This window comes from Papio anubis, chromosome 2 (genome assembly GCF_008728515.1).
Source record: "Papio anubis isolate 15944 chromosome 2, Panubis1.0, whole genome shotgun sequence".
NCBI classification, from domain to species: domain Eukaryota; kingdom Metazoa; phylum Chordata; class Mammalia; order Primates; family Cercopithecidae; genus Papio; species Papio anubis.
The window spans coordinates 6,029,399-6,056,999 of NC_044977.1; positions in this window are offsets into that span (position 1 = coordinate 6,029,399).

Genomic DNA, 27,601 nt, shown 5'->3' on the forward strand with positions numbered 1-27,601 from the left:
CCCACCTACTTAGGAGGTTGAGTTGAGAGGATCACCTGAGCCTGCGAGGTCAAGGTTGCAGTGAGTCATGATTGTATCTCTACACTCCAGCCTAGGGAAGATGGGAGGATTACTTCTCATTGGCTTGTTCACTAAGTATTATACAAGTATTAAGTATACTTATATAAGTATGCTAAGTATTATAATAACATTTGTTAGAAGTGAAGCCCTTAATTTTGTTTGTTGTTTCAATTGATTTATCTTGCCCAGTGAAACAAAGTTTAGGAACATTAGCAAATAAAATATTCTTTGTAATCAGCCTTTGTCAACCAATACAAGGTTGTTACTTTGTTTTTTTTTTTTTAAATCAAAATGCTTCTTATCCATAACAGTTTGGTATATATGTTCTCTTTTTCTCATGTTTATCAAAGAGATAACACCAAAAAAAGTCTTAAAATCCCTTATAGAGATGTAAATTTTAAATTTCAAATGTGTTAGCATCAATAAAGGAAAAAATGCCATCATTAAATTTCATAATTTAAGTGTTTTACTCCAACAAGATGCTTAGTACAAATGTTAAAGAAAAAAACAATTTAATATGTGTGGCTACTTTTTATTAGAAGTAAGAAGGATGACATATACCTTTTTAGAAAAATTAATTTTAATGGCAATTAGCCCCAAATCATAGTTAATTCAGATGAAATTGTTGTGACATCACTTTTCAACTTGATAGGCTAACATAATAGGGGCCAGCTTACCTTCAGTCAACTTTTGGAATTTTACTTGAAAACTCTGGAAACTAACCTAGCCCTTTGATTGTCACATCACCTCCATATTAGCCTCCAGGATTTGCTGAGCTAGTGTCTCAGCAGACCTACTCTGTAAACTGTTACTTCTCCATTTCTGAAAACTAATGTTCTTGGCCAGCACCATATGATATAGATTAAGGATTAGACTCAGCACCCTCTAACTACCGTATATGTAATACAGCCCTTAGTTGGCAAATCCTGCTTTTGACAATTGGAAACACAAACATAACAAATAGAATAATAATACACACAAATCAATTAAATTGATTTGAGCTTGCAAAGTTGATGCATCATTTAGTTCTTCATACAGATATCCTTAATCAGACAGTGCAAGAGCATCTTTTAGTTCCCAGTGAACTTTTTCTTAGAGCACTGAATCTCAAATATACTTTAGCACTACATTCATTTTAATAGTCATTGATGATGCTTGGATTTAAAGAGTGCGAGCATTCAGTTGTAATGTTCTCAGTAATTTAAAAGGGCTTTGCGATTTTTGCTTTTGAAAGGAGGAAAGGAATTTATCAGAGCTGTCACAAATCTTTCATACCCTGATACCCTACCCACTTCCCTTCTCCAATCCACAGATCTGTTATTAAATTCTACTACATAGGAAATATGAATAGTCATTGAAACTGTTTCACTGCCAAGATTTGAAAGCTGATGCACTGAGAAATGTTCTCAGTGTATATTAAATGAACACCAAACTCCCTGGCAATAAGGGGACTGATATGAGACTATGACACAGTTAAATTTAGAAACAGGTTTAAAAATAGTGCCATGGTTTTCATTTCGAGGTCATTCACAGACACATTCTCAGAGCCCTGTGGATTCTATCACAGTCAGATTTCATTTCACTTATGGGTTGTCTTTTATCTATTCAGATTATTATGACTTTTGAAGATATATTTTTAAAAACTAATATTTATTAAGCCTCTACTATATTCCTGAGATTCTGCTAAATGTTTTTCTTTGTATCTAATAATAATAACAGTAACAATATGAGAATAATAATATTTGCTGATATGTTTTGGACACTGGAGAAAGACAATACGCAAAGTGATTTCCATTCCTAGTTACACTTTCTCTCACCAAAAGCTTATGAGTTTTGCAAATAAAGAAATTCATGTTTACAGAGGTTCAGTAACTTGTTGAAAGTGACTGACACCTTCACTAAATGGCAGAGCAAGATTTGAATATCAGTTCCTTTGTCTCCAAAGCCCATATCCTCAAAAGAATGTCAGTACAAACATTTTGGAACCAGATTGTGTCTGAATGCCTTCATTTGTGAAATGCTGATAACAATAATACCGACACCAATAGACTGTTGTCAAAATATAATTCTGGAATACACTTAAATTTTTTATAATGCTAATGTGTGGCACATGGTAAACATCTAAGAAACATTGGCTATTAGTATTTTTGTTTAATGACAAAAATAATTATTAGGCTGTTGCATTTCAAAAGATGGTGATATTGTCTTTACATCCTTATTTTATAATCATGTAGCACTAAAAAAAATTTTAAAATATTTTATGTCATTCTAACTTCCAAATACTACTTTAAAGTAGTAGCATTTGCTACTTTCAATTAGCCAAGTTTGGAATATTTCTGCAAATATTATTTAATTTAATATTTCTTGGGATCTATGGCCTGTTGTGTAAAATCAACATGTCATAGATACAACATATCAAAAGCAACATCCACTAAAAGCTTTGCCATTTTATCCTCAAAACACTATTTCATTTTCAAAATTTATTCTCATTCTAGAGAAAAGGGGAAGTTAACTTAAGGCATCCTATGGAACTCTGCTGTTAGTGCCTTCCATGCAGCTAATATGCCTGAAGTTAACACAATACTGTATTTTTAAAGTTATCCCTAAAGTCCATTTCTTTCATAACCTTAAGGGGAATTGGTTTCAATATTAAAGACTTCAGTCTGTTTATTTGATAGTTATACATTATCTAGTAGCAGCCAGACAAAAAGGCATTCTAGCAGAATCGCTGACATTAAAACGGCTAAGTTTTCAACGACATCTTGATAAAACATCTTTTAAGGCTGAGATCATTCTCAATTTAAAACAACGATAACAATGTGTAATACTTGCTATTCCCTTCTCCAGACTTTTGTTTCCCAGTAGAGCTGACCGCTTGCCAATAGCTGACGACTCTTGCTGAAGTGTTTTTGTAACTGGCATCACTCAGTCACTTAAAATACCAGTTTGAATCCAACCTTACAATTAGTAGAAGGCTTTTGAAGTGCACTGAAATGTTAGCAAGACATTCCAGCAGAAGGTGGTTTCTTTTACTCTGCTAAGTCAGGAAAAGTGACCTGTTACTACTACTTTTTAGTGATGGTTGTGTTTCAAAGAGATCAACACTAAATGAATTATTCAATCAACACCAGTTGTCTTTAAAATAGTAAGGTTGATGCTATAGTACAGAGCAGAAATCCTCAGTGCTGTTCAGCAAATATGTCTAGTCTTTGGCTACCTACTAGAATTTTCTTTCCTGGCTTATTTACTTTTGTTTGTTTGGTTTACGTAGTTGAGTCCATAGGACTCGTTCTGACTCATGGAGTCATGAGCAAAAGTAATATGGGTCACTCCTGGGTCAGAGCATTTAACTGTCAGAGTAAGATCCCTCATGAACTGTCTTTCCGGCTTCCACAGTGATTGACAGTACTCTAGATTGTGCATATACTGTCCATCAGCCTGGTTTCTCAAAAGCACTGAACAGCAAGACCCTCAAGCGACCTGCACTGGAAATATAGAGTGAACAAAACAACAAACATTTGTGCTATCCACTGAGACTTTCAGGGTTGTTTGTTACCACAGCATAACCAGTCCTATCCTAGATGATGCACACAACAAGAATTACAAATGAAAAAATTGTGATAATTCAAATGGAAAAGGTAAACTGACACTTAAGAAATTACTTTTATAGTCTTGAATGGCATACCTATCCTTGTCGGCAATAGGCTATCAATTTTGTTTCACAGAAATTTAGATTCTAAAATTGGATCCATGATTTATGAAGTCAATACTTGAGTAATCACTATGAAGCAAGCACTCACAATGAATGCAATATCTTAAACTTTATTTTTAAAACATGTTTAACTTCGTCTTAAATATACATGTGATTATAACTAAATTTGAGAGTGAAGAACTAGAATGAATTGTTATGTAAATCAATTATAACATTGCACTGAAATTAGTATTTCTTTAGATTATTCATTTTCATCTTGTGAAAACTATTATATTGTCATAATTTAAAAAGAAACAATAGTGAAAAATTATTCTTCATCTGTGCAAAATTCTATCTCTGACAGGGACACCAAGTTATGGTTGCTCTCCTTGCTTTGATCAGAAATGTACTTCCTTCAAACTTCTCCATTTTGTGCAATAATCCAATTGTGTACTATCATTCATCACATATCTAAATATTGCATGAATTGTTTTGTATTTTTACTATGTGGTTCCTCCTAAGGATGATGAGTTACCTATGTTTGAAACTTTACTATGAAAAGCAGTACTTAAAAATGTTTCTTAATATTATTTTCTACTTGTCATCTAATTCTACAAGTGGGTCTTCTCCACTTGTAGATTACTTCCCTATTACTACTTGCCACATTTTAATGTATTTCAAACTACTTCCCGTTTATTTTCTACTTTCCACACCTAAGGGCACAAATATTCATAGCCACTGAATTGTGATGCCATAGTCATTTTGAGCTGCTATAACCAATACGGTAGGCTGGGTGGCTTGAACAGCAAACATTTATTTCTCACAGTTCTGGAGACTGAGAAGTTCAAGATCAAGATGTAGGCAGATTCAGTTCCTGGTGAGAGCCCGTTTCCTTGCTGTATTGCCACATGGTGGAGAGAAAGGGATCATCTATCTTGCCTCCATGTTTTATAAGGACACCAATCCCATTATGAAGACTCCACCCTCTTGATCTAATGACCTCCCAAAGCCTCACCTCTTAATGCCGTGACAATGGGGATTACAGCTTCAACACATACATTTGCTGGGGATTGGGGGGAGGTAGTATAACATAAGGCGTTCACTTCCAATCCTGCATCATTTTCAGTAAAACATTCAAAAAGTAAACAATGACCAAGTTTCAAAAACTGTAGCTCATAATGATGCACAATTATGTTATGTACGGGAAAGAACCTATGATTGTTAATTCTAAAAGAACTCATAATCATTAATTTTATAGTTTTGTAAGTCCTTTTGATTTAGGCAGTATTTTCATAATGACCTTTACTAATACTTGCCCTCAGAAAATATTTTTTAAATATTTAGTTTTTCTCTCCCATGCATATAATACATGAATACATGATTTTTTTTTTTTTTGTCTGCGAAGTGGCATAACATAAAATGTGTTAATGGATTTTGCAAATTACTATAACCCATAGTAAGGTACACACTATGAAGAAACAATCTTCTGGTTGTTAAGAAATGTGGTGGGCGCAGTCACTCACGCCTGTAATCGCAGCACTTTGGTAGGCGGGGGCGGGCAGATTGCCTGACCTCAGGAGTTCCAGACCAGCCTGGGCAACACGGTGAAACCCTGTCTCTACTAAAAAAATACAAAAAAATTTAGCTGGGCATGGCAGTGTGTGCCTGTAATCCCAGCTACTGGGGAGGCTGAGGCAGGAGAATTCGCTGGAACCCAGGAGGCGGAGGTTTCTGTAAGCCAAGATCGCACGACTGAGACTCCCTCTTCAAAAAAAAAAAAGAAAAGAAAAGAAAGTGACTTCACCTTGGATGACTCAACTTCAATTGTGTGAAATTAACTTATTTAACAACTGAGGCCAGGCGCAGTGGCTCACGCCTGTAATCACAGCACTTTGGGAGGCCGGGGAGGGCAGATGGCCTGACCTCAGGAGTTCGAGACCAGCCTGAGCAACACGGTGAAACCCTGTCTCTACTAAAAAAATACAAAAAAAATTAGCTGGGCATGGCAGTGTGTGCCTGTAATCCCAGCTACTGGGGAGGTTGAGGCAGGAGAAATTCGCTGGAATCCAGGAGGCGGAGGTTTCTGTAAGCCAAGATCGCACCACTGAGACTCTGTCTTCAAAAAAAGAAAAGAAAAAGAAAAAAGAAATGAAGTGACTTCATCTTGGATGACTCAACATAAGTCGTGTGAAATTAATTTATTTAACAACTGAAGCCGGGCACAGGGGCTCACGCCTGTAATCCCAACACTTCGAGAGGCTGCGGTGGGTGTATCATCTGAGGTCAGGAGATCGAGACCAGCCTGGCCAACATAGTGAAACCCCGTCTCTACTAATACTACAAAAATTAGCCGGGCGTGGTGGCGGCGCCTGTGGTCCCAGCTCCTCGGGAGGCTGAGGCAGGAGAATGGCGGGAACCCGGGAGGCGGAGCCTGCAGGGAGCCAAGATGGCGCCACTCACTCCAGCCTGGGCTGCAGAGAGACTCTGTCTCAAAACAAAAAACAAAAAACAAACAAACAAAAAACCCCTGAAATTTGAAGTAAAGTATCAAAATTTAGTGTTTTCGTGGAAGAGTAAACAGTGATTTCTTTCAGAATATGTGTCTTACTTTGATTAAAATTCTTCTGTTATGCCGCACAGATGAAAGTAACAACTATTTTTGTTGTACTTGATGCTAAAACTGAGCCTAGAAGATCAGATACAGATTTCAAAGGATAGTACACATCTGTGCACTAATGTTGGTTCTTAAACCTCCGTACCACAAGGTCATATGAAAGTACCAAATTCTATATTCTGTTCATTGTTGTGTGAAAAAACAGACTGGCAGTGGCTATTAATATTTCTGCAGTTTGTTCCTATGCAAATTTAAAAGCATATGCTAACTACAACACAAATGTTATGTTGAAATATTGACTCATTTCTGCTTTTACCTGATTATTTTTTAAAAACCCACACATCTATCCACCTTTATTATTTTTTAGTATACTAAAATAATCCATGTGTATAAGAAATGATACCTTATACATATTCAGTTATCACCTATTTAGGATTTTAGAAAGTTGAAGCAATGTAGACAGTCCACACGTATTTAAAATAAAAACCTTGTATGTTTTAAGTAGGGTGAAGTTAAATTTCATTTATATAGCATATGCCAAATATGACAAAATGAAGCAATTCAGAAAGGTCCAAGATAATCAGCCATGCATTCCAACATTTTCCTCAGTAATCTTCAAAATAGAGAATCTATGTGGAAATAGTCATAAGGTAGTCATTAACCCATGTATTTTAAATAATTTTGAGGTGGCTTGTAATAAAAGCATAGGGAAGGAATGCAAGACCATTAGTCCAAAATTAAGAAGAAAAATCAAATTGTAAAAGATTAAGAAGGGGAAATTAAGCAGAAAAATATCCATGAAATAACTTCCAATTAATTTCCTAAAGGCTTGAATATCAACCAAAAGATTGACAAGTAAATGTATATTTATGTTTTAAGTTTAAAAGCTATTCTTATTTATGTATGTAATATTTTATAATTTCCATGTCTTTCAAAAATTGCAGTCAACCAACCAATAAGATCCCAATTGTGTAAGAACAAGAGGGTAACCAGTGTACTGAGAAGTGGTGAGGGGGGAAAATAGTAGCATAAAACTTAGTTCTAAGCAGAAGTGAATACACCGTGTAGCTAATAAAGCTTAAGCTTCAAAGCCCTGAACTTTTATGAGGCTCTTTCACAGCCTCGTACCTAATTTTGTATTCGTAATTTTGAAGTTTTATTTTCTCAAACACAGCTCCCCAAATTGTAAAGACTTGAGGTTCCATTAAGCTAAGATTGGCTTCTGGCCTGTCAAGAAAAAATGTAGTTGATCATAGAACTCTCAGTGCTTAATAATAGGAAAATCCCCAGTTCATAATAATGAACATTTTTCTAGTTGATGTTCTCACAGAGAAATTTAATATTAGATGCTTTATGTGAAAAAGATGGAACACTATAACAGAGTATAGACCCTTGTCAATGATGTTACAATATGGCAATATATCACAGAAAAATGCAGCATTATTCTACATACAGTATGCCTTTATGTAAGCAGCAAGGGCATGCTACTAAAGTATATTTCACAAAGTGTGTGGGTTTTTTTTTCAGGATGGCACAAAGGGACTCTGGAATCGGGTTTGGCAGGAAAGTTTGTTATAGGGCAGAGGGTGGATAAAAGTAATAGCAAATGTCAGGGGGACAAGAGACTAAAGTAGAAGGAGCTAAGCTAAACGAACAATCCAGCCACAGTAGAATAGAAAGATGAACCATCTTGTGGAACTGTAAGATTCAACAATTTATGTAAAATTTTCCATTGTCATCATGCATAAAATTAGAGCAATAAAGCATTATTAGTAATGAGGAAACTGGATTTTCAATGCAACTAACTGACAAGATGATATGAAGGTAATTGGTCATGAGAATGTTTAGCATTAGTAATGGATTGTCTATTTTTAAAATTGCCTTACCATAATTAAACTACAAAAAGTCACTATGTTTCACTGCAGAACATTTTTACATACCATATTAAAGAAAGAAATAACCATTTCCAATGAAGTATGGATATTATTTCTCAGTAATAAGCGTTAAAACCAGGATTTGTTCATTGCTTTATCATTGGCACCAGCATATACCAGACTCTGAGTAAATATTTTTTAGTAAATAAAAAATTCACATCTAGCAGCCATAAAACTCTAGAAAAATGTATGATACTGCAATTTTATGCTGAAGGGTACAGTATGGGTATAGATAAACTTATTAATCACAGTAATTATTAGAAAGAACTCAATATGCAATAAGCTATACATACATAGTAAAGAATCACAACTTCATATTATAAATTTAATATGTTGAAAACTATTAGCTAATCAAAATAACCATGAATTATACAATGCAAACGTAAATTACAAAATCAATAGCTTTTTAAAGATTACTTGTTGTGGGGAATAATTTTTTTTTTTTTTTTTTTTTTTGAGATGGAGTTTCATTCTTGTCACCCAGGCTGGAGTGCAATGGTGCAATCTCGGCTCACTGCAACCTCCGCCTCCCAGGTTCAAGCGATTCTCCTGCCTCAGCCTCCCAAGTAGCTGGGATTACAGGTATGTGCCACCATGCCTGGTTAATTTTGTATTTTTAGTAGAGACGGGGTTTCACCATGTTGGTCAGGCTGGTCTCGAACACCTGACCTCAGTTGATCCGCCCGCCTTGGCCTCCGGAAGTGCTGGGATTACAGGCGTGAGCCACCGCGTCCCGCCAGGAATGATTTTGACTATTTATATCACTTTCAAAAGCCGTCCGAGAAAGTTTATCTGCCTTCACTTTCTCATATAGCAAGTAGAAATATTTAGATCTCCACTAGATTCTATACAAGCACTAACGTTTGGGGCAACTTTTATAGACTTAACTACTGATGTATTTAAGCCTTCATGATGTGTTCATTTGGGAGACTGGAGAAATCTTTCTTGAGGATGTTAATGTTCCTTTTTCTTTGTACCTCTAGACTCCTGAAGAAAAGCCTGGAAGGGTAAAAGACCTTAGGAAAGAACTAAAACTACTTCTGAAGTGTGTGTGGAAAGTGGAAACATAATGGCACAATCATATTGTGGCGATGATTGGTGTTTCTGTGCTCATTGTATGGTTTTGTTAATGTAAACATTCCCTGAAAGAGCCAGTTTCTTATCCTCTATTCTCTTGCTGGGTCCTTGTTTAGCGTCAGCAGCTTGGAATTCTATTTTAGACATTATGAAATAAATTAAATGTAGAGTTAGTTATTTAGAATGGATCAGTGGAGATACCAGAGACTTTTAGTTATGATAATTAGTTCCTATTTAAAACTTTTATACTCTAAGGACTTACTCTTCCAGCCACCCCTTTTCTTTCAGGGCTGGAGAAAACCTCTAGATGATATACTGAAAAAGAGAAAAAATATATAAACTATTTTTCTCATTTTTATATTCCTTTTACAGATTAAAACATTTAAGATACCAATATGTTTTTTTTAAGTGCGAAAAACAAATTCATTGATTACCACCTGGTTCAGCCATCTGAACCTTTGAATTTAGTCACCTTATACCTGAATTTACATTTTACCTAAAGGACTTGTACATCTGCAGCAGTTATCTGACTATACTTTTCTAATGTTGAGTTATGGCAGATGACATATCTTTAAGTTGTGTAAGTGGAGCCTGTCTATTCTTGTTCATCTTGATAATTAAAACTTTGGAACATATTTTATAAGGGAAATTCTAATTCACATTATTTTAGGGAAAATTATAGATGTTTAGAAACAAGAATATGCAATAACAAGAAGACTGGCTATATTTGACACAAAATGTTTCTAGCCTGAATCAGAAATAGAGCTACAAGTGCATCATTCTGTATATTATTGGGAGATAATTGGTGAATTTTGAAGTGCAAGACCAGACAAAGAAAATTAAAGGAAATTATTAGCTAAAGTAAAGTACTACTTAGGTGCAAGGAAAGGACATAAAAACACAAGAAAAAGCATAGATAGGGCAGGAAGTGCACATGTTAGAAATAATCTAGGGGCTAAGAATAGGTACTTTCCTCAAGCAAATACAGAATTAATCAAAAGAATGACATCTAATTACAAGAAAGTCCTGGGCTAACAAATATAGAGGCCTAAGAAAAATAAGAAAATTAACATTTAATCTGAAAGGGTTAACCTTGGGCATGATTATCTTAGAAATTGAAATGGAAGTGTTTCTTCCTGGCCATAATGAATCAGTCCCGAAGTCCTAAGCTGTTCAGGACCAAGGACAAAGGCAATTCAATATAGCCACGCAGATTTTCTCATCCCAATTGTTGGAGAATCATGTGTAATTATACAGCTGGAAATGACTGCAGAAGCCATCCAGGCCAACTCCTTTATTTTATAGATAAGAAAACTGAGGCACAGGAGTATTACTAACTTCTCCAGTCATCCTCTTAATAAGTAGTAAATTTGAACTTCGAATTGAAGGCTGCAGATACCTAGTACAGCATTCTCAGTTACACAAATGTATAGAATCACATGCACAGAAGATTTTGAGTGATTGTTTTCATATTAAAAAGGTGATTCATATTTGACATTTGTATATGTATTTCTGTGTGTGTGTGTGTGTGTGTGTGTGTTCATGTTAATAACTTAAAGGCAAAGCAGGACATTTTTCTAAATAGTATGCTCTAATCGCAATTGATCAGATTGTTTCACACCAAATGGACCCTTCCTAATTTTGGTATGTGTGTTTAGAAATGGTCAGAAGAAAGCTATCCAAGTTCAAAGTGTCTCATCAGACCTGTCTTTCATTTGTGTAGCAATATTTAACCTAGTATCATGGTCTTTTGAAAATATTTTTAATAATTGCTTATTATTTAAATCTCTTTATTCTACAGTTGCCTGATGTCTGAGGTCTCTTTCATGTTTGTCTTCGTATGTGTCTGACTTTGTGTTTTTGTATTGTTGTCAATTTCAAAATGTAAATAGTTTGCCAGATTGATTTTTTTCTTTTGAAGACTTGGTCAAGGAGAATTAGAATTTATACAAATTAAATGATTGCTGAGATTTTATGAGAAAAAATTAGTCAGGGAAAAGTTGTATTGCTGTTAAAACTATTTTGCCTACTTTTAGGCAGAGATATCAAGAGGAACTAAAATAAAGTTTAAGAGATAGCAGAAAATCAGAGGCTAATATTATGATACATATAGTCACCCCAAGAGTAGACCAAATTAGAAATTTAAAGATGAATCCTATTATGAAAACATTAAAAAAAAAAAATCTTTGACCTGCCTGGGGAATATCACAACTTCTTGATACAATGAAAAGATTATGAACTCTGGAGTCTGAATGCAAGATTGCATTGGGAAGATTTCTTAGACGCTATCAGCCTCAGTTTCTCCCATTGAAAAATAGGGATATTCTGTTGGACAGCATTTATCTCACATGTAGACATATCAGTCTTCCCGGATGCAGACCATGACACTTACTGAAAGTGGTAAGTTTCTGTCCTGTCCTCTAGATGTTCTCCCAGAGCCAGCTGGCAACATTAGATCCAATCCTTCAAGGTCTTAAATCTATGAAGATGTAAGATCCAGAATTTCCAATCACCAATCACCAATCTGCCCAGCCTGAGCTGTTGTGGTGATAAACTTCAGGAACCAGGTGAATAAGTCTTACTTTAAACATAGGTTTCCTCAAAAAACAATCTGGTGAACTCTTACGGTGTTTAAGATCTATTCTTGGACTAAATGTTGGCCAAAGATTTCTACCTGTTTCTCCATGAATCTCTAATTTCTTTTTTCTTTTCTTTTTATTTCCATTTCCATTTATTTTTCTTTTCTTTTTTTTTCTTTCTTTTTTTTTTTTTTTTTTTGAGACAGAGTCTCATTCTGTTACCCAGGCTGGAGTGCAGTGGTGGTCTCGGCTCACTGCAACCTCCCCCTCCCAGGTTCAAGCGATTCTCGTAGCTCAGCCTCCCGAGTAGCTGGGACTACAGGTGCCCAACACCATGTCCACTTAATTTTTGTATGTTTTTAGTAGAGACGGGGTTTCACCATGTTGGCCAGGCTGGTCTTGAACTCCTGATCTCAGGTGATCCGCCCACCTTGACCTCCCAAAGTGCTGGGATTTAGAGCGTGAGCCACTGCGCCCGGCCCTCTAATTTATTTCTTAATCCTTCAAATCTTGCTACCTCCACCCACCTTGTTGTGGGTTTTTGCAAGGACATTAGCTATTGAAATGCACTTGATTATTGACCAAAATACTTCATTTTGCACCAGATACCCTTTGTATATTGGATTAAGTTGTTTCTATATTTCAAGCTGTAACAATCTGGACCTGATCTACATACAGTTAATGAACACCATGTGGAAATCACACTCACTTTGCTTATTTTTCCATACATAATAATAAAATTAAATGAACACTAATTCTTTTACAAAACCCCACCCACCCTTTCATTTACGAAAGGCAAATCAAGCAAACAACTTTAACGAGAAGGCAATAGTAGAATTTCTTTTTCGATTTTGTTGTTTTCCTTTTTTTATTTTGTCCAGATTTTAGCAGGACCATTGGATTGTTTGTACTCAGGTTGGTCTGCCTATTTGTGAGAGAGTATTCTTCACAAATGGGATGTAGTTATCCAAAAAGATGAGACCTGAATTCATACTTTGGCTTTAAAGTTGAAATGTTAGTTTACATTATATTTCGTAACTAGCTCAGAGAGAATTGGTGCATGCAAGTGCAATGAAGCTTGGATTCCTAATGCCAAAAAAAACCTTTCACTTTTCACATTCTTATGTCTTGATAGAGCCTATTTTCATTTATTCATTCCACTGATAATCTGTGAAATTAAGATATCTCCATTTCAAAAAAAAAAAAAAAAGAAAGAAATTAGAGATTCATGGAGAAACAGGTAGAAATCTTTGACAAATCATTTTCTGAAATCTTCATTAGAAGTTAATTCCTGAATTGATAATTGCTTTTACATTTAAGAAAAACATATAGTTTTAACTACAACAGATGCTCCCACATATATACATGAAATTCAAACAAAATTGTGAAAAAAAATCTAGTTGAGTCTGAAAAAAGCAAAAGGCAGCTATTTACAAACTGTACACCAGCACAAAGAAGAAGAAAAAGCGGTCATATTTATGTTTGCTTCTGCATATCATTGTCACGTTATCAGTTGTTATCTTGAGATAATTCAGGATGAAGACTTTTGTGATTTTCTTTGTTTACAGATTGCATAGCTTCTTAAGCACATTAAAACTTCCTTGTTTCAGTTCTTTTCCTGAATTTCACAGCTAAAATTGTTGAAAGTTATTTTTTCCCTTATATTTAGCTAAAATCTGCTTCTCTGAGCCTTTACAAATTGATAGAAGGTAAAAAAAAGTTCATAAATTCAGAAGTCAGTAAGACTGGGGACACACTGTTATTATCTCCAGCAATGTAATATTTTTAGATTTTAGCTTCCTTATCTGTAAAATGGAAATAGTAGCAATTGTAGTGCCTGAATGTGGAATATAATAGGTGTTTTCTACATCCCAACTCATTCCCCTACTCCTTTTTTTTTCCCTCCCTCAAGAGTATCTGGTATCATTGAAGCATCAAGATGGAAATAGTTGACTTAATGTATGTCAACATGTAAGTAAGCATTAAATTGCTACTATATCTAAATATACATGTTGGGGCCAGGCCCAGTGGCTCATGCCTGTGATTCCAGCAGTTGGGGAGGCTAAGGCAGGGGAATTGCTTGAGGCCAGGAGTTTGAGTCCAGCCTCGGCAACATAGCAACACCCCGTCTCTACAAAAAATTAAAAATGGCCAGGTGTGGTTGTTCACGCCAGTAATCCCAGCACTTTCAGAGAATGAGGCAGGTGGATCACTTGAGGTTAGCAGTTCAACACCAGCCTGGCCAACATGGTGAAACCCTGTCTCTTCTAAAAATACAAAAATTAGCCAGGCGTGGTGGCATATGCCTGTAATCCCAGCTACTTGGGAGGTTGAGGCATGAGAATCACTTGAACCTGGGAGGTGGAGGTTTCAGTGAGCCAAGATCGTACCTCTGTACTCCAACCTGGGCAACAGAGTGAGACTCTGTCTCAAAAATTAAAAATTAAAAAAATTTAAAAATAGCCATGCATGGTGACATGTGCCTGTAGATCCAGCTACTCAGGAGGCTGAGGCTGGAGGATCACTTGAGCCCAGGAAGTCAAGGCTGCAGTGAGCCATGACCATGTCACTGGACTGCAGCCTGGGTGACAGAGTGAAACCTTATCTTAAAAATAAATAAATACATACATACATACATACATACATACATATACATGTTGATTTGTGGTACATATTATAGTACACATGCTGTGAATTCAATTTAGAACTCAGTATGCTTCAAAAAGATTGTAAGAATTTTCCCTTAAATACTTCCTTGTCCTTCTGTTTCTTCTTTCTCTTTTTATAGCCACCCCTCTTAACTGTTTCTCCGCTCTCTGTTCCCCATATCCAATCAGGTATCAATTCCTACTGACTCTATTCTAGTGTTGGTGCACGTTTGACCCCATATTTTCTTTTCCACTTCCAACTCTACTCCAGGCCCTCATGAACTCTTCCTTCCACTATAGCATTCCTTTCCCAACTAGTCTATTTGGCATGAGCTATGTCCTTTTTCATTCGTTCTATAGACTCCATCTGGCTTATTCTTCCAAAGCAGAACTCTAATCAGAAAATTGCCTTGCTCAAATACTCTCAATAAGTTCACATTTCTTAGAAAATGAAGCCCGAGCGTCTTTTCTTGGAAATTAATACTTTTTATGACCAAGTCTACTACATCACTTAACAACCTCTATTGCGTTGCCAATTTTGATACTTGCTGCTTTCCATCTGCAGTTTCCCACTCTTGTCTCTGTGCAATGTTTTTGTCTTCGATTGTCTTTTCTTCTTTCTAGAATTTTTACCATCTTTAAATGCAGATACCACTGATATATTAAGCCTTATTTGATGTCCTTAACTAAATCTTTCTCTTTTTGTGATTCTATTGCCTATCGTGTCCCTCTTACAACACTCAATCTTTTGCCCAATTTATGTGAACATGCTTAATCTCCCCAACTATATTTTAAACTTCTTGAGAACAGTCTTTCCATCTAGCACCTTAGCTGTCAGAGTTTTGTACATGTAATAGAGATTTCTTTTTTAAAAAACTGGAAATACCATTGTGAGTTGGCAGAACAGAGTCTGTTTCACAAAGGAGGACAGTCTTTGAGTTTGGGCAGAAGGGAATTTAAGGAAAGACTCTTCATGACAAAAGTAAGTATGATAGAAGGTGGTCATCCTGAGTGAAGATTTGTTTTGGGAAGAGAGTTAGGAAAAAGTTTAAGTAATTTTAATAATGAAGTATCATCGTAGAGATCTTGAAAAACGAGAGTTTAGAAATGTGTAGGACGGTGAAGCAGAACGAACGTTATGTCAGGAGACCTGGGTTCCAGTCACAGTTTAACTTCTGATAGGTTCGGAGGCTTCAGTAATGACTTTTATGGGTCTCAGTTGATGCTGAGTAAAATTAGCAGATAAAACTCAACGATTTCCAGTCTATGCTAGCTTTAAACTCTCATGCCTATAAAGAAATAATGGACTACTTTATGTTTTTGAGCAATTAGTGGCATATAAAATTGTACTTAAGGAAGATAGCAAAAAGATCAAAGAGGAGAAAAACATTAAAAATACAAAATTTTAGCAGCTTTATTATTTTATGCAAGTAAAATTAGTTAATTTGGAGATGTCTAATTATATAAATAAAGTGTTAAAGGTTAGAGTATCTATATCTTTTTTTCAGTTGATTGTTTACTGTTTGAATAATGTAAATTCTTACTATAGAGCTATAATAGTCTTGAGAAGTGGCAACTGTTATGCAGACCCCCACTCAAACTATTTCATACAAATAAGGTTCTAGCTTTAATTTTAAATGCCTGTAGGCAAACAGCACAGTCTTTTTCTGGCTCAAATGGATCCAATTACCTCTAATGACCCTGCTACAGTTTATTGAGTGTCTATGATCCAGGTGTTTTTGCTGAAGTCTAAAGTCACATTTTAAATCATTTTGTGAGAAGTCATCGACCAAACAAATAAAATTTACTGAGACTTTTCTATTACTATTTCTTCATGTAAATATTTATTGAGCTCCTACTGTGTGTAAACTATTTCTTCATGTAAATATTTATTGAGCTCCTACTGTGTGTAAGTGAATATGTTAGCCCCTCACAGAGAAGAGAAAATGAATAAGACAGTCTTTGATCCCAGGGAGCTTATGCTTTGTTACAATAGAGCAAACATGCAAAGTAGACTGAGCTTATAAAGAGCAGGAACAAGCTCCTGACACGTGGCAGGTACTCCATAAATGACTATTGAGAAATTACACAGAAGGTAGACACTTTTAAGTACCACCAGAAGTAGGGATGGGGTGAGGCAATGGGAACTCACAGTCTTGGGGTTATCAGAAAAAGTTTGTGAGGAAAGTTATATCTGAGTTCTTGATAGGAGCAAATGTTTGGAGGTCAGCAGGGCTGTGGATAATAGGCAAGGAAGTTTCTTATAGAGGGAACAGCCAGAAAAAAATTAAAACGGTGGGATAGCCTTGGACAAGTTTTGGCAAAAGGGAATGGCCTAATTTGGCTGGAGGATAGGAGAATAGGATTGATAAAGTTAGAAAGCTAAATGGCTGAAAAGTACTTTCTGTAGGTAACTTGGGAGCCGTTGAAGATTTTTAAGTAGAGAAGTACTACAAAAGATCTTTGGTTTTTCTTTTAGCCATTATACTTTAATATGACTTAGGGTGATTCTTAAATAACACATTTCAACGTTTAAAAATTCATGTACTAAAAACAGGCACCAAAAACAAAGACAAAATCAGAATAAAAAACGGTGTAACAGCTTTTTCATTTCTCACCACTCTGGGCAGTAGTGTCAAGAATCAAATGGATTATTTATAGTTCTCAGTTAGCCCTGGAGGTGGGTACTCAGAAAAGTGCTGCACTTGGTGATGTACTGAAAGAGTTACACACTTTACATTCCAGCGTACTTGAGTTTCTACTGAAATTAGATCTACTACATAACACAATTTTATGGTAGAACATCATATACATCATATTAGAAAATATTTTTTGTTAACATGTAAGAGAAATGTTAGATTTCTATTACTGCCTACTCTTTGCCCTAAAGTATGCTACGAAAAATGTGATTTCCAATCATCAAGAGGAAAAGGTACATTATTCAAACAGTGTCATCATTAAATAACTTTTGAAATGATGTTATCATATTCATTTGGTTTGTTCTGGGAGATGTAATTTAAATGCACTCATATGTTAAGAATCCAATTAATTGTTAAATGTATATTTAACCTAAACTCTTAATATAAACTAGCATAAATTTTGGCTAAATTTTCATTTTTAAATTATTATTACAAGTAGATTATTTTACCTTAATTATCATGAGCTTATTCCTCAAAGTGTGCAAATATATTTATGAAAGTAAAAGTTAAAAATGTCTACTATGATGTATTGCAAAAATATTGTAGAATATTATTGTCCCCAATTCTTCATTCTTTTCTTGTTATAGAATTGCACACCCCTTTGCAAAGTGATTTTGTATTATCTCCTTCTTACTAAGGTAGATGAAATGTATTTCCCCACTTTATTGATGTTGGGCTTGGCCATGTGACCTGTTCTAGCCACTGTGAATGGCCAGAGAATGAACAGGAGTTTCAATGTGCCAGTGTGACTAGGCTTGAGTTCTTGTGTTTCTGCTCCATGAGAAAAATATGCTTGAGTAACCTCTAATCCCAGAGTGATGAAGACAGGTGCAACAGATTTGAACCCAGTCCCAGACCTGGAGTTTAGCTGAGCCTAGTCGAGTCCTGCCTGGAAGCCCAGCTGAAATTAGAGGATGTGCAGGTGTTTTAAGTCATTGATATGTTAGCGGTTGCTTATTATCCATCATAATTGATTATTGATTATTTATTGATTACAATTGATTATTACATATATTATTTTATAATATTTTAATAGCTATAGTTACCCAAATAATGGTAAGAAATAAATGAATAAAGTGTTAAGACTATGGGATTTGTGGCCGGGCGCGGTGGCTCACGCCTGTAATCCCAGCACTTTGGGAGGCCGAGGCGGGCGGATCACAAGGTCAGGAGATCGAGACCATCCTGGCTAACACGGTGAAACCCCGTCTCTACTAAAAAAATACAAAAATGAGCCGGGCGCGGTGGCGGCGCCTGTGGTCCCAGCTCCTCGGGAGGCTGAGGCAGGAGAATGGCGGGAACCCGGGGGGCGGAGCTTGCAGTGAGCCAAGATCGCGCGGCTCACCCCAGCCTGGGCCACACAGCGAGACTCCGTCTCAATTAAAAAAAAAAAAAAAAAAAGACTATGGGATTTGTTATACTACATTAAATGTTAATTACATGTCCCAGTATAAATATGTCTCAGTAATGATGATAAGATTTTGATGACTAAAAATATAGTCCTCTTAGGAAACCATTTTTAGTCTTTTGAAGCCTACAAGAAAGTTCAAAATGAAAACACTGGGCTACATAGTTTTTATATAGAAAAACTTCAGTTCATCTGAAAATTCCAAACTAACATTTTATAAATTTTCCTTTGTTATCTTAAAGCGTAGCATTAAAAATTGCTCATAAAATTATATCATTTATCAACCGTACATTGTAATCTCTTTATAATTGAGTTTTTAGTGAACGTGATGCAGTATATAAATTACCTTTGTTCTACTGGAGACTTGTTTAGAATTAGTGGGCAGAAGAAAAAATTTTGTAACTTTAAAACTATATACCAATGCTTGGCAAGAAATAGTTCCAATGTAATATGAGGATATGTTTAGGAATAACAAATCCAATTGAAGAAGTTTCTTGATTTTAATGGATGGCCTACACTATTCAAATAAGCTCATCTAAAATTTTTAGCATGAATATATATATATACATGTTAAAAGTTGTGTAATTATACAGTGAATATTTCCATTTCAGATGTCAGAGACTTCTTGTCAAAAGCCAAGAATTATGAGTAAGTGGATTAAAATACTTTACTTCATAAACAAGTTGGCCTATTTTATTTGGCCTACTTTTTTAAAAAAAAGCAATTTCCTTTCATAGATAAGATAGCAATTGTTGAACAATTAGCCTCATAAAATATTATTTCACAATAAGATGGGAAGAAATAAGGGATACTAAGACCATTTTCTTTCTATGAGATTAAAACCATTTTCTACATATTTGTCTATCGATGGCAAAATAGACTCATTAACGTTTCATTGTTACATAGCATCTCTAATTCAAATTTCTCAGTTTCAGAAAGAAAATCTTTTGACAATATTTTGAACAGGTTCTCAGTAGAAGATTTTTGTTTGGTAAGGTTTTCACATTAAAGTTTATGTATGATGTAGAATTGATTTAGTAAAAGCTATATTTAGTTAGCTGGTTAATTCTTGGATGGAAAAGAAAATAATTATAGCTGGATACTTCGCTTTTTAAACATGTATTGTTTTCCTGGATATTTGAAGATCATAGTTACTTTGTTTTTCTTTTTGCAGTATCATAACAAGCCACTTCTCTCCATCCTCCAATTAAGCACAAATATTTATTTAATTTTGTAATTAATTATATATGTTTTTAAAATATAAAGCTTGCAGCACATAAGACAACATAATTAAGGACAAAGAAGACAAACTCAACTAATGAATACAGAGTTGAGAAATAGAATTCCGAAAAATTAAATGAACTCTTGCTTTGCACATCAGTGAAAACCTTTTGTTATTTTCTGACAGGATCTGGATAGACAGAAGCTTTCCTATGTATTGACAGAACTGCAGAAAGCCCAATTAATTCTTCAGCTTCACTAAAATCTGTTTTGTTTTGTTTTTTTCTTTTTCCTTAGGAGTAATTCCAAAGAATTCTAAAGCAAACAGAAAGTATTCACAGTATAAAAAGTTTGGGAGTACTTTGGCTTAGTTTTATTTTGGACTTTACGAAGGCAGTCAGAGACTGTCACAAGCTCCAGCTTTAGACAAAATCTGCAGCACATTAGGCTTGGCAATTTACTCACATTAAAAAGATCAATTGTTAAGGTCGTGGGAAGGAATTGCATGTACCAAGACTCAAAAGAGAAAGGTAGATGAAAACAAAATTCTACAAATGTATAAAAGTGTGTATATTTTAGACTGCATGCAATTTTAGCGTTTAATTTATATGGCACCTGCATTTGTGCCCTACTGTTTTAAGTATAATAGTCATCTTCTCAACAATGGTGTGAACTCCTTGAAATAGGCTTTGCATTTTATAGTCTCTCTAACTCTTAACAAAGAACGAAGGCTAGTGCTGAACATTCAATAAATAAATATTGATTAATTGATTAAGATCATAATTCAAGTTTGCTAGGGCAGTGCAGTGTTAGAATGTTCATTGCAAACAATACATCAGGGGTTCAAATTGACATGATATGGATAGGTTTAGGCCACCTCAATGTTGTTTATTTATTTCATTTCTAATTTTAAGGTTGCTTTACTTGCCATTGAAGACAATTTTCACTACAATTAAAAGTATTTCTTTTCTTTTTAAGTGTGTTCTGAGTACTTCTTTATTGTCTTTTTTTCCTTTGGTTTTGTGCAAAAAGAAAAAAACAACATTATAAGCTCTTTAAGAATTGCTTTCTTCACTTTCAGACATATATTTAAACCCTGTGTAGTGAAAAGACTCTGCCTTTTTGGACAATCCTTTGATCCTCACTCTCCAACTAAAGTTTAGGAAGAAAGACACTATTGAAATTCAACACAGAGTTTTGAGGATTCCAGCCTTCATTCCTCTTGGCTCCATCTAGGAAGAGCGGTAAGTCAAAGAAAATCCTAATCACACAAGGTTAGCGTTACTCCATGACTTTTCAAAGTTAGAGGAGAGAGAACATTTAGCATGCGTTTTGTTAATGTGTTCTGTATCCATTAAAGTCTCACCTTCGCAGCCCAGGGGAGAGAGGTCATGACCTCTCTCAGACCAAGATCTGGTCGTAAAGTTCTAAATAGCAGTATGGTTTTAGAAGGGCTACCCTCTCTTCCATGCAGCATTGTATTCCCAGAAAACGTTTTAGTAGACCTTTGACTTCCGCGTTCTATGTATTGAAATGTTGCAACTTTGTTGCAGACATATAGAATTGAGTTTGGCTGTAACCTTGCCTCTGTCTGACTACTTCACTGGAATTGGGTTGGTATTGGAACACAGCTCTCTTCTACAGGGTCTATGGAGTTGCAAAATCTTGTTGAGACAAAGGAATTGACTTAAGGTATGTTTTCTAAGCCACGAATTATTTTTACATAACCTTGTGATAAGGAGTAGGATTTTTACAAAAGGAGTAATAATTTTTATTAAACAGAACCTCTGGGCTTATTACTGGAGAAGAGGATCCTTGGTGATTGTGTTGTTGGTTGTACTTGGCTCTAATTCAGGGGATATTGCTTTGGAAAAAACTACTGCTAACAGTCCCTGGACAAATATTTTCTGTGTCACTAATCATTGAAAACCTGCCATGATTTCAATGTATAGTAAGTGGCATGTTAACTAACATTCTCATTTATATGAGAATTCCACATGGATTATCTTTTGGTTCACTGGACATAGGTCAATGAAAAGTGAGTATTGCTAGTACTAGGGAGCTTTCTGTGCTTTATGTCTTTAAGCTCAATGAATCACTCTAACATCCAAATGACATTGCACAATTCATACTTTCTAATCAGGAATAGAATTTCACAACATCACGTTTGCAGCACAACCATAGCATTGTAATTTAGCATGCATTTTGTTAACGTGTTTTGTATCCCATTAAAGCCTCATCTTTGCAGCCCAGTGCCATATGTTAGCAGTCTAGAGTAAACCTCTTAAGCAAAAGGAAATATAAAGGGGTAAAATTACACTATGACATATGCTATTTGTTACCTACCAACAACAAGCCTCCTCTTCTTATTTCCTAACTGAACCCTAATTTTGTTCAAGTCTGGGGAAAATGTGCTAAGCAAAGATGTGCCCTACTCCCAGCACAGGGTATGAAACATGAAGGATATATGTCACAACCTCATTCTGCTTTCATCAGGGATTCATTTGGGGTTTGCCTTTGACTGAGGTCTGGCCAATAGGAGCTGAGAGAAAGTCGATTGCAGGACTCCTGGGAAAGGTTTCTTCCTAATAAAAGAAATATGCATGAGGAGAAAACACCTCCATCTCTTTCATTTCCTGCCTTTGGATGCTGTTATGAGGACGTGATGCATAGAGTTCCTACTGCCTAGGGGTTGGGGATGAGGAAGACTGAAGACATGCAGAACCTTGCAAAGCACGGAGGTTAGAAAGAGCTTAGGTACTTTAAGGCATTGTTAGGCTGCTGAGCCAATTCTTAGATCTGCTTCTCTCTGGACCTCTTGCTGAATGTCATAATAAACGCTCTTATTGTTTAAGCTGCATTTAGCAGGGTCTTCTGTTACTTACAGACAAAAGCATTCTGACTGATAAAAGAAGTTAGTTAAAAGAATGCCGCTTGTTCCAGTATGGCTGCTTCTCTCACGGGCAAACGCAAGGCAAAAAAAAAAAATTAAAAATTAAGAAGTGTATAACTGGTTTACTCATGAGCTTTTTGTGCAGCTGGTAGTTTAGAACTTGAAGTGAATTTTCCCCACAGAAATGTTGGGGTCTGGGTTCCCAAGGTAAGCCCATAAGGCCTATTTAATCCAGTAATGCCATAAAATCGGTACAGTCTAGTAGAATTGAATCACCTTGTAAAACAGTGTTTCCTTTGGGACAAAAATTAATCGAGAAAAAAAATTCAAAGATCCATCTTGGAGAAACAGAAAATCATCATGCTAATAACAATAAAATCGAGGACTTCTCACCCCTCAAGGATTGGGCAGTAGGTACAGTTATTAAGCCAAGTCCCAAAGGCAATGGTTATACCTGTTGCTTGGGAGTCAGCGTGAGCGGTCAAAGGCTAGACAGTAATACAGGAGAAAGATAGAAGCTTGGTAAAGGGGTGGGGAGGTGAGCGCTATATGTTTTATTTTCCCATTACTCCTCAGTGCCAAGAGTTTACCTGCCTGTTTCTGTTGGTTTCTAATAAACCAATCGTCTTACTCTCTTTTCCCAGAAGTATTCCTAACTTGTGACACTTTTAGGCAGAACTAACAGTATTGTGTTGGTGTCACTGCTTATCTGGTTTTGTCAGTCTGAATACCAGATCCTTGATGTTGATGGTGCGGTATTGGCCACCACTTAAGGTATCTATATATAAAGGTTATTTAACCCAGTATGAAGTGGCAAGATATTTTGCTGATATTAATTTGTCCTATGTTCTTATCACATGAATCTGGAAGATATGAGAAGTCTTGCTCATCACGTCTTCCAAAAACTCGAGAAGGTTATCAGATTTTGTGCTGAGTTCTGAACTCCTTGCCTTGTGAAGGTCTTGACCCCTTTTTGTGGCAGGAACAAACGCTAACCTGGTCAGAGTCCCCAAGGAAAACTGTGTCTACTCTTTGTTGGACTGTTCTGTCTTTAAAGCCTAAACTTGTGGAGGGGGAAGGTAGACAAACTGGGGAGAAGGGCTTTTCTGGAGTTTCCTCAGAAGCTTAGGGAGTCAATGAGGATGTGGGGCACCTTTTGTTGACTGACAGAGATCTGAGGCCTTTGCCCACTCAGAGCCCTTGAGATGTGAAAGGATCTTTGATGAAGTAAACATTGGGATATCTGGAGAAAAAAATGAATTCTTGTGATAAACAACAAAAATTATTAAAATGATAAAACTATACATAGTTGATCAAATGTGAATTATATCTAAAGGATATGTATCCAGTATGTCCCTAAAACCTTCTATGATAGTTCCAGTGAATTCCTGAGCCCTTATAAATATGAGGAGGATTTCTAGCACATCACACTTAAAGTCTCCTTCATATACAAACCAGTATTATGAGGGTTGCTGCTAGAGATTTTTTAACTGAAAATAACTATAAGAAATAGCAATGTGGATTAGGTGAATGTTTCCTCCTTTGTTCTTTCAACATATTTTCTTTTACTTAAACCTTCATTTCTATCCTCTATAATTGCAGTAGCTATGTGTCCGCTGCCTCTAAAGGAAGGGACAAGAATGAGCTCCTTGGAGATTTGAGGGCTGATGAAAAAGAGCACTCAGACACCTTATGTCTTATAGAATTACATTTTATTCAGTAAGCTCAAAGTACTTTCTCAGACAAACATCTGAGAAAATTTTATGCTGATGAAAGTTCCTTCTCCAGGATCCTAGTTTCTTCACAGGAAATGTATTTGGATCCCAGCAAGGGTCATCTGCCTGTCTGAGGTGGAGCTCCCAGCTCAGGGCCATTCTTGGTGGGGGTTCATCAAGAGTAATATTGTAAAAATTTTCTATTGCTATGTAACAAATTACTTCAAATTAAGTGGCTTAAAACAACACATAATTCTTATCTCACATCTGTGGGTCAGGAGTCTGACCATAGTTTAACTAGGTCCTGTGTTCAGGGTTTTATAAAATTGCAATCAAGGTGTTCAAAGGGTTGGGTTCCCATTTGAAGGCTTGACTGGGGAAGAATCTGTTTGGAAGCTCTTTCAGCTTGTTGGCAGAATTCATCTTCTTGAAGCTGTATGACTGATGCAGGTTTTGCTGAGTGTCATCTGGAGATCACCCTTAGGTTCTACAGGACACCTGAAGTTCCAGTTTCTTGCTGCGTAGGCTTCCTCACCCATGGCTGCTTACTTACTAAGCCAGAAGGAGAATCTCTTTCTCTAGCCTGCTAACACTGAGTCTTATGTAACATAACATAATCATGAGAATGGCATTCTATCACCTTTCCCTTATCCTATTGATCAGAAGCAAGTCGTAGGTCCCACATACACTCAAGATGGGGAGGTTACATAAAGGCATGGACACAGAGAGATACCAGGAGGTGCAAATCATTGGAGTTTTCCTTAAGTTCTGTTCATCACACCAAGTTTATTAAATCCTAACCACACTCTACATCTCTGAAATAATTACCTGATATAATTGCAAAAGTTGCCTTTATCATTTCTACCAGATCCAGGTTCTGTATTACAATTTTTACTTTGTCATTGGCATTATCTTGTACCATCACATTTCAACAATGTAATACTAAGAAGTCTGTACACAAGTACAAATAAGGCCAAGAAGACATTGGATCTTTAAGGCTCGGGCTGGGGCTACCACGTGTCAGCCCTGCTCTGAAAGCCAAGTGGAAGAAGTATACCAGATGGGTATAACCAGTTCATTGCATCTTTGCTACTGTAAGGTTACTATTGAAAATTATTGGTTCTCTAGTGATAATACATTAAATGGTTCAGATCCTTGGGCAAATTATGCTGGCACTCCATATTTGAGCCCCAAATCATAGCTTTCTGTCACTGTTTCTGCAGTTATAAATTAGAACAATAAGGAGTTTCTCTCCTTAGGAAATTCCACTGAGCCCAAGTCAACCATATTTACTCTCTCTCTTCTCTAGACAGCGAATTCTCCTTAGGGATCTTACGTGTCAGCAGAATTTAGTCAGGGCTATCTTCCCCTGGGTTTTTCCTAATTTAAATGGCTTTTCCTAATTTCCAATCTCAGGAAAGTGGTTGAAATTTTGCTCTCTTTATTTGCCAAGAGTTTCTTATGCAAACTGGTGCACCCATTTTGGGGGCTCTGATTACCAAGAGTTAGGCGAAACCTGCTAAATCTACTGGAAGATTTGTTCACTTAGGAGTGACTTTATGCCTTACATTTGCATAGCTATGTAACTGCACAGAGTAGAGAAGATCGGCTCCAAGACAGCTTTCTTTCTTTTCTTTTTTTTTTTTAACCTCTGCCTAAACAGAGAAGCAGCTGGTACTCTGCTCAGTAAAACAGATTAAAGTCCTGCCTCACCAGGCATTCCAGGCTCCCTGTTACACTGGTATTTTATTATACACAGCCTCAAAGCAGTCTTTAAGTACCGAGTCTTTATCAACTGAATTCTATGGGAGTTTTTACTCTTCTCCATTATGCTCTGCCAAATGCTGGCTGGAACTGTGTGATGCTACAATTCTCTGTCATCCTGTCCCCGAAATCTTTGTGTGTGTTCTTTATTCATGTTGTGGCTATGGGAGCAGTGTTTTAAGGTCTCTTTGGTGGAAAAAACCCAAACGAAAAACAGCTACTCGACTGGGCAGAAACAAGGAGGTCGTGACCTTTCTTTTTGGCACGTTAAACAGTCATTCTGGGAGGCAGTGGACCCAGTGTTACTGTTTACCTCTTTCACACAGTCTGGTATCATGTGGGTTACACAAGCACATGGGACTTTTGAGATTTTTTTCCAGGGCCTTTAGTGGCTAATAAGTACAAGTAGGACGGGGAAGTTGGGTAAAAATGGTCCTGCTATGTTATTTATACTCCTTACTCACCCCTCTCTCCAAAAATGCATGAACGCCTAAATTTTAGATCCATTATTTTCTATTGAGATCTATCTGTGAACACATAAATAAATGTTAATCATGGCTTTGAGTACTGAAGTTAGATGAATTTATATTTTAGAATGAAACTTGACTGAGACTTACCTGGGAATTTGATTACATCAGAGTCAAACATCTTGTTTATGAAAAAGTAAGAATGGGGAGGTAGAATAAGTATCTGAGTCCAGAATGCCACTCTTTCCCTGGTAAGAACCATACTCTAGAACTAGGGGACTGGGCTATGTGGAATGAACATAGTTGTTCATCATAATCTTGATGCTGTTTACTCAGCTATTATTGGATAAATTTAAGAGAAAATTGGGGTTAAGAGATAGTCACAGGAAGGATTAGTTGAGTGGAAAAGAAAAGAAAATTGAAAAAGAAATCCAAAAGCCACAACAGAGGACAGTGAAGGGGATGAGAGTTTCTGTAGGCACTACTCTTCAGAGATGTAGCTGTTGCCTTACAGCCTTTTATATATAAGATGAGCTAGCTTGTGTAGAGCTAGCTCACCACCTGCACACACCCACACACCCACACACACACACACACACACACACACACACAGAGCTAGCTCACGTGAAACGGCCTTGGGTATTATTTTGGCTGATATAGCTGATGCAATTCATAATGGTCCAAGTTTTTAGTTACAGACAACAGAATCCACTCTGGTTAATGAAAGCAGAAAGTGATTTATTAAAGGATAATGGTAGCTCATAAATCACTGGGATAGTTGAAAATAAGTTTGAGGCTGAATGCTGAAACAACTCCCCAAACCATTTCACA